Source organism: Pan troglodytes, chromosome 3 (genome assembly GCF_028858775.2).
Source record: "Pan troglodytes isolate AG18354 chromosome 3, NHGRI_mPanTro3-v2.0_pri, whole genome shotgun sequence".
NCBI lineage: Eukaryota > Metazoa > Chordata > Mammalia > Primates > Hominidae > Pan > Pan troglodytes.
This window is the reverse complement of record NC_072401.2, coordinates 49,759,389-49,772,451: the sequence shown is the minus strand read 5'-3', so window position 1 is coordinate 49,772,451 and position 13,063 is coordinate 49,759,389. Positions and strand designations below refer to the sequence as shown.

Below are 13,063 nucleotides of genomic sequence, written 5' to 3'. Positions count from 1 at the left end.
GAGAAGTATTAAACATAAAAGGAAAAGTGTGGAGGCAAGGTTGAACAAGGGCAGCTTTCAGACCTTAATGCCCATGGGCAAAGTCTCTTCCAAACTAGTGAAGGGAATGCAAAGCAAAGATTGCCTGCTAGAGGGGCTCCACATTTGGTGGAAATGGTTAGGTTCTTGAACCACCAGTTTACTCAGTGCTTTGTGTGGGCCACCCAGAAAACAATATGTCATGAGCTCAATTGCTGAGGCTGACAAAGAAAGAGTTAAGAACCAGAAGGTGTCAGCTGACTCTACTACTCCTAGCTAGGTAGCACATCCATTATTTTTTATAATTCATTTTTGAAAGTTAGATGTATTGATGTTTTTAAAGTGTGTAGTTCAATGAGTTCTGACAAATGTATACAGTAGTGTCAGTCTCACCACAATCAGGGTAACATTTTCATTACCGCAAAAAGTTTCCTCATGCCTCACTGTATTCTTTGTAGCCCCTGACAAACCAGCCATATGATTTCTGTCCCTGTAGTTTTGCCTTTTTTTAGAATGTCATATGAATGGAATCATAAATTATGTTGTCTTTTTTTCACTAATCATAAAGCTTTTGAGGCTTTTCTATATGGTTGCATGAATGAGAGTTTGCTTTTTTATTGTTGAGTAATATGGCATTTTCTAGGTGGATAATAGTTTGTGTACATATCTGTTTTCCAGTCGATGGATAATTGGGCTGTTTCTAGTTTTTGGCTTTTCCAAATAAACTTCCTGTAAATATTTTGAAAAGATCTTTTTAAGGAAATATGTTTTCATATATCTTAAGTATATATCCAGGAATGTGATTACTGATTCGTGTGGCAGCTGTATATTTAATTTTATAAGATACTGTTAAATTGTTTGCAAAGTGTCTGTATCATTTTACTCTCTCCTTAGCAAGGTATTAGAGTCCCAGTGGTCTATTTCTTTAAGAACACATGGTATTGACAGTTTAAAAAATTTAGCCAGTAAGGCAGGTGTATTTCCCTAATGACTAATGATGCTGAACATCTTTCTTCTTCTTCTTCTTTTTTACTGAGATGGAGTTTCACTATTGTCATCCAGGTGACAATGCAATGGCATGATTTTGGCTCACTGCAACCTCTGCTTCCCAGGTTGAAACGATCCTCCTGCCTCAGCCTCCTGAGTAGCTGGAATTACAGGTGCCCGCCACCACGCCTGGCTAATTTTTGTATTTTTAGTAGAGACAGCGTTTAACCACATTGGCCAGGCTGGTCTTGAACTCCTGACCTCAGATGATCCACCCACCTCGGCCTCCCATAGTGAGCATCTTTTTATGTGCTTATTTTCCATCCATATCTCTTCTTTGGTGAAATGTTTTATTGATTTTAAGTGTTCTTTATATATTCCAGTTACAACTTTTTCATCAGATATGAGTCTTGCAAATATTTTTTCAACATCTGTACCTTGTCTTTTTATTTCCTTAATAGTGTCTTTTGAAGAGTAGATTTAAATTTTGATAAACGCCAGTTTATCAGTTTTTCTTTATGGTTCATGTATGTGTGTATTTCTGCGTGTCCTATGTAAGAATTATTTGAATTCCTAGTTACAAGTATCTTTTCTATATTTTCTTTTAAAACTTTAGAGTTCTAGGTTTCACATTTAAGTTTGTATTAATAATTTATTTTAAACTAATTTTGTAAATTTTGTTAGGTAAGAGGCTTTTTATTTTCTAATTTAAATATCCAACTGTTTCAGCACTATTTATTGAAAAGACTATTCTTTTTCTATTGAATTTTGTAGGTACTTTTGTTGAAAATTCTTTGACTGTATATGTACCTGTCTATTTTTTGTGGATTTCTATTCTATTCCATGGATTTATATGTCTATCTTTATGCCAACATCACATTGCCTTTAAGTTTTAAAATCAAGTAATATGAGTCCTCAAACTTTTTTTTTTAATTGCTTAAAATTCTGGTTCCCTTGCTTTTCCATATAAAGTTTAGAATCACCTAAATTTGTAGAAATCATCTTGTTGATTCCTACAAATAAGCCTGCTGGGATTTTGCTAAAATAGTTATCAATTTGGAGAGAATTACATCTTAACATATTGAGTCTTTTGATCTATGAATGCTGTAAATCTCTTCATTTATTTGGGTTTTATTTATTTCTCTCACGAATGTTTTATAGCTGTATTGATCCTAATAAAGACATACTTGAGACTGGGAAGAAAAAGAGGTTTAATTGGACTTACAGTTTCACATGGCTGGGGAGGCCTCTGAATTATGGTGGGAGGTGAAAGGCACTTCTCACATGGCAGTGGCAAGACAATAATGAGGAAGAAGCAAAGGTGGAAACCCCTGATAAACCCAACAGATCTGATGAGACTTATTCACTATCACAAGAATAGCATGGGAAAGACTGGCCCCCATGATTCAATTACGTCCCCTGGGGTCCCTCCCACAACACCTGGGAATTCTGGGAGATACAATTAAAGTTGAGATTTGGGTGGGGGCACAGCCAAACCATATCAATAGCTTTCAGAATCTTGTAAATATTTTGTTAGATCTGTCCCTAGAAATTTCATTTTTTAATGCTCTTGTAAATAGAATTTTTAAAAGTCACTTTCTAATTGATTATTGATAGTATATAGAAATAAAATTGATTTTTCTCTGTTAACCTTTCATCATGCAACTTTCTTAAACTTATCAGTTCTACTGGCTATTTTTTGTGTGGTTTTGTATGCAGAAGATCATAAATTAAACCTTTTATTTCTCTATATTTAATTTGTGTGCCTTTATTATTATTTATTTTTCATTCTTTAATGCACTGCATGAAACCTCCAAGATAATGTGTAATAGAAGTAGAGAAGGGGATATTGGTTTTTTTTTTTCAGTTTTAAGGAGAAAGCATTCTCTCATTATTAAATATGTTAGCTCTAGTGGGTTTTTTTGTAGATACTGTTTATCAGTTTGAGGAAGTCTCCTACTAATCCTAGTTTACCAAGAGTATTTGACATGAATGGATATTAAATTTTGTCAGATGATATTTTTCTGTTTATTGAAATAATCTTACGGTTTTTCAGATTCTTTACTTTTAGTTTGTTGATAAAGTGATTTACATTGATTGATTTTTCACAGGTTTAACCAACTTGCATTCGTGGGAGAAACCCAGTTTGCTCATGTTGTGTATATAATATTGGATCAAGTATGCTAATATTTTGTCGAGAATTTTTACATCCACTTAATTAAGTAATTAATTAATTAATTTTGATGTTGTGTTTATTTTTTTGTTCATTTTATGTATTTGTCTTTAGTCTTTTTGTAAGGCCTTTTCTGATTTTCTATCAGTGTAATTCTGGCTTTAGAAATAATTTAGAATGTTTTACTTGCTCTTCTACTTTTTGGTAATTGTAGAGTTGATGTTATTTCTTCCTTAATTGATTGGTAGAGGTCACCAGTGAAGCCTTCTACCACTGGAGTTTTCTTTGAGAGAAGGCTTATAACTACAAACTCTATTTTTAAAATAGATAATAGGGAAAATCAGGTTCTTTATTTCTAAATATGTTTGTAGTTTGTATCATTCAAGGTATTTGTTCATTTCACCTAACCAATCTATAGGCATAAAGTCATTCTTAATATCATGTTATCATTTTAATATATGTAGTAGAAAGTGTAGGGATATTCATTTTTTATCTCTGATATTAGTAGGTCATTTTTAATCTATCAGTTTTAATGATCTTTTTGAAGAACCAGCTTTTTAACATGAATTGTTTTCTCTACTATTTTGTTGTTTTCTGTTTTATTGATTTCTGCTCTTATTTTTATTATTTCTTCCTAGTTACATTTTAATTAATTTGTTTTAGTTTTCTAGTGCTTTAATGTAGAATATTAGTTTATTGATTTTAAACTATTCTTCTGCTATATAAACTTGAAATTCCATATGTTTTCCTCTATGCACTGATTTAGTTGAATTTCACAAATTTTGATGTTTGATGTTTGTTTTTATTTTCATTTCTATGTTTACTTTTCACTCAATTCAAAGGCTTTATAATTTCCTTTATAACTCTTGAAGTATGTTGTTTAACCTCTAAATGTTAGAAAATTTTTCAAAATGTCATTGTGATATTAATTTCTAGTTAAATTCTATTATGGAAGGAGAGTATTTTATATTCTTTATGATTTAATTTTTTTACATTTTTTGACATTTACTTTATCTCCCAGTATATGGTCTATCTTAGTTGATGTTACAGGTTCACTTGCATGTGTATTCCCTCTTGTAGGTGTATTTTTAGAATTACTATTCTAAAAATAGCAATTAAGCCAAGTTGCTTGATTGTGTTGTTCAGGCCTACTGTATCCTTACTGATTTCCTGTCTACTTATTCTAGCTATTACTTAGAGATGAATGTCATTATGTCCAACTATAATTATAGGTTTATCTGTATCTTTTAAAATACTATCTTTTTGATTTATGTGTTTTGATATTCTGATGCTAGATACATATGCTTCATGATTTTTTATTTCTTCTTGAAATAAAATTGAGCTATATCGTTGTTCAATATCATCTTCACTCTTGGCAAGATTTTTCTGATATTTATATAGACACTCAAGCTTTCTTTTAAACAGTATTTGCATAATATTTTTTCCATCCTAGCCTCTTTGAGCCTAAAATACATTTACAAAGCTTAAAATAAATTTACAGAGAAAACTATATAGACAAAATACAATATTGGTGACAGCTCGCTAGTGATTAATTAAAGAGCAAATAAAATTACATTAAAAAATTATGACAATTTTCTTCAGAATATTATTTAGATTGTGTCTCACTTTTTTTTTTTTTTTAAGATAGAATCTCGCTCTGTTGCACAGGCTGGAGTGCAGTGGCACGATCTTGGCTCACTGCAACTTCCACCTCCTGGGTTCAAATGATTCTCCTGCCTCAGCCTCCCTAATAGCTGGGGTTACAGGTGCATGCCACCACACCTGGCTAATTTTTTGTATTTATAATAGAGACAAGGTTTTGCCATGTTGGCCAGGCTGGTCTCAAACTCCTGACCTCAGGTGATCCACCCACCTTGGCCTCCCAAAGTACTGGGATTACAGGTGTGAGCCACCATGCCTGGCCTCATTTTCGTTCTTACTTTAGCTGTCTGCCTAAATTTTATTTATTCATTCAGTAATCGTCTACAATCTGTTTGTAAGCAAAAAGATCTCTTCTAAGATTTCGTTCCACTTTATACTTGACCTCTGCTACTGCTTTTAATGAGAGTTTATGCATTTCTTAAAATGTTCCCTTTCTTTGGCCTTTATTACTTTGTAGCCTCTTATTTGTCTTCTAGATATTCTAATATCTAGTATAATTGTTTTACCATTTCCTTTTCTCTCACTAATTTGGATCTCTCCCAAATGACGTTTCTCTCATTTACACCTCTTTTATATTCCACTACTTCAATATGTCACACACTTTTATGTCTTCTATTAACTTTGGTCAGATGTTCAAGCATGTCTGTTCTTCTGGGCTTTTAGCTCCATATCTACTTCTTATTGTTACTTTTTGTCAAACCAATAACAAAATGCCTTTAAAAATAGCTCATTATTTTTCTTTCACTGAATTCTATTTCCCATGCCAAAATGCCATTTTTATTATGATAATACCATCTTTTTGGCCCTATAGATTTTATATTTTAGAGTGTCTTCAAAATCTCCGTGACGAAAAATTCTAATTGGTAATGAAAAATGGACTCTTGCTGATTCTTTTATTTATAATTACTCTTAACATATACATTTTTAAAATTCTTGTAAATTGCTAATCCAGTCAAACCAATTGACTCGGTTTGTTGCAATGCCTTACCTGGTTGTTCAGTCTCAACATCCTTCATAGTTCTTTATGATCTGCTGCCCGATTATGCTTCTGGGAAATAGTTTCAAAACATTTCCTTCCTCCTGTTCCTTTTTCCTTCTACTATCTTCCTTCTGTCTATCAGCTATCTATAGTCTGCATTCCTACAAAATAATTTGAGGCAATTAACAAGGGAAATGTGTATATCTTATGACAAAAAGATTTTAAAAGATGGAGAGAAAGAAAAGGTTGAAGAAATGGAGTGAAGCTGAGGTTGAGGTTAGTGTTCAAAATGTATGCCAGATTTAAAAGAGAAAAATAAGCTAGCCATAGGCAAAAGATTGAAACTGGACCCCTTCCTCACACCATATTCAAAAATCACCTCAAGATGGATTAAAGGCTTAAATGTAAAACCAAAAACTATAAAAACTCTGGAAGACAACCTAGGCAATACCATTCTGGACATAAAATGGGCAAATATTTCATGATGAAGAAAGCAATTGCAATGTAAGCAAAACTGCTTGTCAGTCAACAGCAATTGAAATGAAAGCAAAAACTGACAAATGAGACCTAATTAACTACAGTGTTTCTGCATAACAAAAGAAACTCTCAACAGAGTAAGCAGACAACCTACAGAATTGGAGAAAACTTTTGAAAACTATGCATCTGACAAAGGTCTACTACCCAGTATCTATAAGGAACTTAAACAAATTTACAAGAACAAAACAAGCCCATTAAAATGTAGACAAAGGACATGAACAGACACTTTTCAAAAGAAGACATACATGCGGCCAACAAGGATATGAAAAAAGGCTTGTATCACTAATCCTTAGAGAAATGCAAATCAAAACCACAAATGAGAATATCTCACACAAGTCAGAATGGCTATTACTAAAAAGTCAAAAAATAACAGGGTGTGGAGAAAAGGGAACACTTATACACCGTTGGGGGGACTGCAAATTAGTTCAACCATTGTGGAAAGCCTGGTGGCAATTCCTCAACAAGCTAAAAACAAAACTACCATCTGACCCAGCAATCCCATTACAGGTTTATATTTATATTCCCAAAGGAATATAAATCATTTTATCATAAAAACACTTGCACATGTATGTTCACTGCAGCACTATTCACAATTGCAGAAATATAGAATCAACTTAAATGCCCATCAATGACAGACTGGATAAAGAAAATGTGGTACATATACACCACAGAATACTATGCAGCCATAAAAAATAATTGGATTATGTCCTTTGCAGGGACATAAAAGGATATGGAGGGCATTATCCCTAGCAAACTAATGCAGCAATAGAAAACCAAGTATTGTATGTTCTCACTTATAAGTGGGGGCTAAATGATCAGAACACACTGACACAAAGAGGGGAATGACAGACACTAGGGCCTACTTGAGGGTGGAGGGTGGGAGGAGGAAGAGGAACAACAACAACAAAATAACTATTGGGTACTAGGCTTAGTACCTGGGTGACAGAATAATCTGTATATCAAACCCCTGTGACATAAGTTTACTTATGGAATAAACCTGCACATGTACCTCAGAATATAAAATAAAAGTTTAAAACTAAAAAAAGAAAGAAAAATATTGACGTCACATAATTCAGTGTCCACCCAGAACAACAAAACCATTGAGCAGGTGAAGCATAGATATTTCTGATTGTAACATCTAAGATTAATTTTTCTTTCAAGGAATCATATAGTGAGAACCTAGCATGACAGAGTGAACCATAATTTCCATCAGCATTTTAATAGATAATAAGATATCAAGTTTTACAGAAAAAGAGCAACTCTGTTTTGACCTGTAGGATCAATAATAAATTTTGTAATGTTTTATTGTGATAGTCTTGACATTATCACAACAGTCTTGGATTGCCTTCCTTGCTGTTTAAGAAAAAGCAACTTTCCACTTAAAGACCCTATCAAATTTTCTAATTTATCAAAGTTTATCTTTTATTATTATTTGTTAAGCAACTATATTGAGCAATTGTCTTCAATTGACGTTAGCCATCAGAGACACTGCTGTTTGTGCTTTTGTTCATTCAGATGGTTTTATCTATCTTTTTTTTTGTTGTTGTTATCTTTCCCTCATTAGAATTTAAGAAGACCTGATTTTCAGAATTAATATTGTTCTTGTGCTGTTTTCAATGTCCACTTGCTTGGCCTCTGATGAGACATTCAATATAACATGGTAGAAGATCTTAGCAAGGTTTCTATAATATAGTTAGTTACAAGGCTCAAGACACCATTGAATCTGCTTGGCTTTTACTTTCATTCAAAATGTTTTACTTAGATAAGACTCATTCTTCCTCCCAGCATTGTTTTCATTTTTTACATCTTCCTTTATCCATTCCTTACAATCTCCTCCTGCCCCTACAAATGCACACAAATACATCAAAGATGTGAATCTGTTCTACTACCTGATTACTCATATTTTCTACTAACCAGAGGATCAGAACTTTTAATTCATATAACGTAAAGGATGATTGGTAGGCATAGGGACATATATTTTTATTTTTTCTGGTGAGGACTATGCTGAGAATTAAAAACAAAATTATTTAGTAGTTTCTATATTATTCATAAATATTTTGAATAATGTTGCTATTAGGAAGCCAATCTTGAGTTTATGAAGAGTCTGGCATTCAGTTAGTAATGTTTCACTTGTAATTTTTAAATGAAACTGTCAAGTTATACCATCGACACAAAGAACTTATTTTGTCTACATTGTTAACTACTTGTGATCTCCTGGGAGCTGGGGTAAGCTAGAAAGAAATAGGCTTGCTGTAGTATCTATTTCAGGAGATGAGAGGAAAAACACCTATTTTAATGATCGAGTAGGACAAAGAGTTTCATGCATGACTTAGGAGAGGTAAATTGAAGGAAGGAAGGAAATTGTTCTGAAAAATTAGTACATGAACCAAGAATTTTGAAGGATTCATTGTGTTTGTTTCAGGAAACAAAGTTGATATCAGCTCCCCATTCCCACCACCTTTCTAATTTAAGCACCTCAGGGACATAGAGTTAAGTCAATGTCCTCCTCATTCTATAGCATTATTACCATGAGTCCCTGCTAGGTTCTTTTTAAATTAAATTTTATTTTAAAATGTTTTCCCTCTTTATACCCCATTTATTTATTTAAATCAACACATTAAAAATTATATATATTTGTATGTATTTAATTTGCTTCATTTAATTGAAAGAATATATATGTTTAGGGTATAAAAAGTGATGTTTTGATATATGTATACATTGTGGAATGATTAAATGAAGCTATTACATATCCATCATCTCACATCCCTATTATTGTTTATGATGAGAACAATTAATATCCACTCTTTCAGCAATTTTTGAGTATACTACACTTTATTATTAATGAAGCCACCATGCTGTGCCATACATCTTGAGAACTTATTCCTTCTGTGTGACTGAAACTTTACACCTTCACCAATGTCTCATTTCCCATCCCTCTCCAGTCTCTGGCAACCATTTTCATCTCCATTTCCAATTACATTTCTCTTCGTCCACATACAACTACTCCAGAATATTTATTTTCTTTTGTTTTATTGTTTTCATACATTTATTTAAACATATGGTTTTCTAGAAAAAAATCGTGATTACATTTATACAGAAATATGAATTACACTACATATACTATATTTCTTTTCTTTTTTTTTTAATGACAACAACATTTATTGAGCAAGCCCCTGGCACATTTCATCATACTGGATCCCCAGGACAACCCTATGAGGTAGTTGTATTGTAAGCCCCATTGTACAGATGAGGAACACGGGGCTCAGAGGGGTGAAGTGACTTGCCCGAGGTCACAAGGCAAGTGCATGTCAACTCTTGGAATTGAAGCCAGATCTGTCTCACAGCTGCAGTCCAGCCGTGACAGTTGAGTGCCTCCTAAAAGCCAACATCACAGAGCTGTCTGAGGACGCTGTGGGGAACTGTCTGTGAAAAGGTCCAACAGATAAACTCCAAAGAGTTTATGGCAGGCTTCCTGAAGAGCAGCGGACTAGAGCCCACCCGGAGGCAGCCTGGAGGCAGAGTGGGCGGAACTGCCCTGTCTTCTCTCCCAGGGGACGCAACTACCAGCCTAGACCAGCGGGACGCTGGGCTGCTCAGGCTCCAGCCGTCTCTCTCTTGCCGTGGCTCTGCCCAGAAACCGTGGGCGGCCCTGCCCCTGACCCCAGAATGTTGCAGGGCTTTCCAGCAGGAGAGGGGACACCGGAAGGCGGCCATGGGCCAAGGTTTATGAATGACATTCAGAAGGATTTCTGCCAATGGCTTGATGGCTCGCTTCCACTGGGAAGGATCTCCAGTCTGCCCCCAGGGAGCCTGGACCCAAACATGAGCATCAGGCCTTCCCAGGAAACGGACACCCCGGGTCCGTCACTCTGAGGCCTCGATGTAGATGAGCACAGCGAGCATGGCACATGGGCCCTCGGCCCCGGCCTGCAGCCCTGCCAGAGCCAGGTTGGAGCCCAGCCCCTCAGCTGTCCAGGTACCACCAGCTCAGATTCCGTGCCCACCGCACCACCCACGACGACGGAAAGCTCCGCGTTCAGCTCTGCGAAGGGCGGCTTGCCCGGGACGGCCTCGGGCACCAGACCAGCCCCTGTGTCCTTCATCTCCTCCAGCCCCAGCGGGTCAGGCAAGGGGGTCACCACCTTGCGCCCACCACTGCCGCCACGGCGCGGGGCTGCCCTCTTCTCGCGGGCTGTGGTGGGGCGGGGGAGTGCCGCCGGGTTTGCAGGTCCTTTTCCTTCTGGGGGCCGAGACGACAGCGGTGATCTTTGAGGTATTTGTGGCGGAAAAAGTCCTTGGCACAGCCAGCACAGCGGAACTTGTAGTAGCCCGTGTGGGCGCGCAGGTGCTCGGCGAGGTGGGCACGGCTGCACAGGGCGCATTTGTGGAGCTTCGTGCCGGAGTGGGAGAGGACATGGGCCTTCAGCTTGTCCGGCCGGTTGAACAACTTACCGCAGCCTGTGTGCGTCGATAAAGGGCATTTGTATTTCTTGAAGAGCTGGTGGATCAACATGTCTCTCTCACAGTTTGTCCTTGCGGTTGAATGCGGACTCGCACACCGAGCATTTGTAGGGCTTCTCGCCTGAGTGGTTGTGCGCGCGCAGTTTGAGGTAATGCACCCGCCGGGAGGACTTCTTGCACACCTGGCCCTTGAACCTGCCCCCGCTGCAGTGGGTTGGCAGATGACGCTGCAGGTAGCGTTCACAAGGAAACACCTTCTAGCAGTGTGGGCAGGGGAAGTTGTGAGTGGCGGTCTGCAGGTGATGCTCCAGGGCCTCCGGGGTGGATATTTGTTGACACGTTTGACACACTTGTAGACGGCACCGCCCTTCTTGGGGCTGTGCTGTGGAAGGAGGCTGTGGGAGTACTGGTGCACGCTCAGGTCGTATAGCAGGGGTAAGTCCTTGTTGCAGAAGTGGCCGGGGTAGCTCAGCTCCTCCTGGTGGCTCTTGATGTGCTCCAGAAATGTGTCGAGCTTTGGGAACGTCTGGGCACAGCTTTTGACCACACATTTGTGCACCTGCTAGTTCTTATGCTGGGTCATGTGAGACTTGAGCTGGAAATAGGTGCTGAACTTGCTGGGGCAGAACTGGAACAAGTAGGAGCTGTAGATGAGGACTACCTGCTTGGGTTTCCGGCTTGCCCCTTGCCATCGCTGGCTGTGGGCCAGGCCTGGAGCTGTGGCAAGCTTGGTAGGGGCTGGCCCAACCCTGTGTTTTCCTCATCCTCCTGCCTGCTGGGGTTCAGGGCCAAGACCTGTACAGTCACAGAGTTTCGAGACACAGTGCCACCACCGTGTCCTGAAGGCCATACCTTGTGGGTCTGCATGTGTTTCTTAACATTAGACTTCTGGGCAAAGGCACGGCCACACGCAATGCATTGGAAGGGCTTCTCACCTGTGTGGCTTCAGATGTGCTGCTGCAGGTCGAAGTTTTTGGTGAATGACTTGTCACAGTATGGGCACTTGAGTTTCTGAGCCTTTGGCTTCCCTGTAGCTTCCAGGAGTCCCCTGGTACGTTTAGCCCGTGGGGTCTTCAGCATTGGTGGAGAGTCAAAGGTGGCCACAGTGCCCCCGGTGGCACTGGTCATGGGGCAGCAGGGTTTGGTCCTTTGGGTGTGAATCCCTGTTTGCCAGGGCTGTACACTGCGGGGGTGGGGTATACTGGAGCCTCCACACACTGGTTTGGCACCTCCAGGGGTGGGTAGGGCTGCATCCCCAGTGCCTGGATCTCCACCATTCCACTCCCAGCCACGAGTGCAGCAGCACTGTACACCTTCACCACACCATTCCCACCAGGATTGGGATGCCCAGGGGGGCCCAGGCTGTGGGGTGGAGGTGGTGAGGGCAGTGGTGGAGGAGGGGGTGAAGGCTGGGTGAGGTGGCTGGGCACAGAATGCATGTTCAGGCTGCTCTGCACAGGTCGCGGGCCCTAGGGCATGGGCTGCTCCAGGGATGTGAAGCCTGAAATGGCAGACATGAGCACGTCATTGCTTACCAAGATGTTCCCCTGGATCAGTGGGGACGGGGGCACTGTGATGTATGTAGAGATCTGGCAATTGGCAGGAGGCAAGGCCTGCTGGACCGCTGTGGGTGCTGCCGAAGGTGTGTAGATTGTGTAGATGCTGTTGGTGACCAGCGAGACTGTGGCCAGGTCGGGGGCATTTCTTTGGCACTGTTCCCGCTTGTGGGTCATAAACACTGGCAGCGAGTTGAATTGCTTCTTACACTTCCCACAGAGAAAGACATCCTCATCATCCAATGGCTGGATAGCAGGGGGCGCATTGACACTCTGGCCTCTGGGATCAGGGACTGCTCCTTGGCCATCCAGTAATGATGGGACAGCTAGAATGGTCTGGTTGTCCATTCCCTCCAGGGCCTTAAAGATCACCTGCACCGTCTTGGAGCCCCTATATTTCTTATAATTAATCAATAGATTTTTTGGGGAGGTAGGGTTTCTATGCTGTTAGTCATACCTGCAAACAATGATGTTTCTATTTTTTCTCTTCCAATCATATTTCCTTAATTTATTTTTCTTTCTTTTAAAATTATTCTTGTAAGGCATTGTGGTACATGAATAAATGTAAGTATTAATAGTGTACCTTCCTTGTGTCGTTTTTTATTTTAAAGGGATAATGTCTACTATTTCCCTGTTTACAGTAATATGTGGGTGTGTACATGTGTTTTTGTGTGTTTAACATGGAAAGTT

General features: G+C 39.0%; 1 protein-coding gene and 1 pseudogene across 5 annotated transcripts in view; one reads left to right on the top strand and one right to left on the bottom strand.

Annotated features, from left to right (window-relative positions):
- The window catches only part of CFAP299 (cilia and flagella associated protein 299), a 692,782-nt gene that overhangs the window by 102,960 nt on the left and 576,759 nt on the right, over positions 1–13,063 (top strand). The gene's annotated exons all lie outside the window — the stretch shown is intronic.
- LOC104006055 (zinc finger protein 341-like) lies at positions 10,221–12,736 on the bottom strand (annotated as a pseudogene).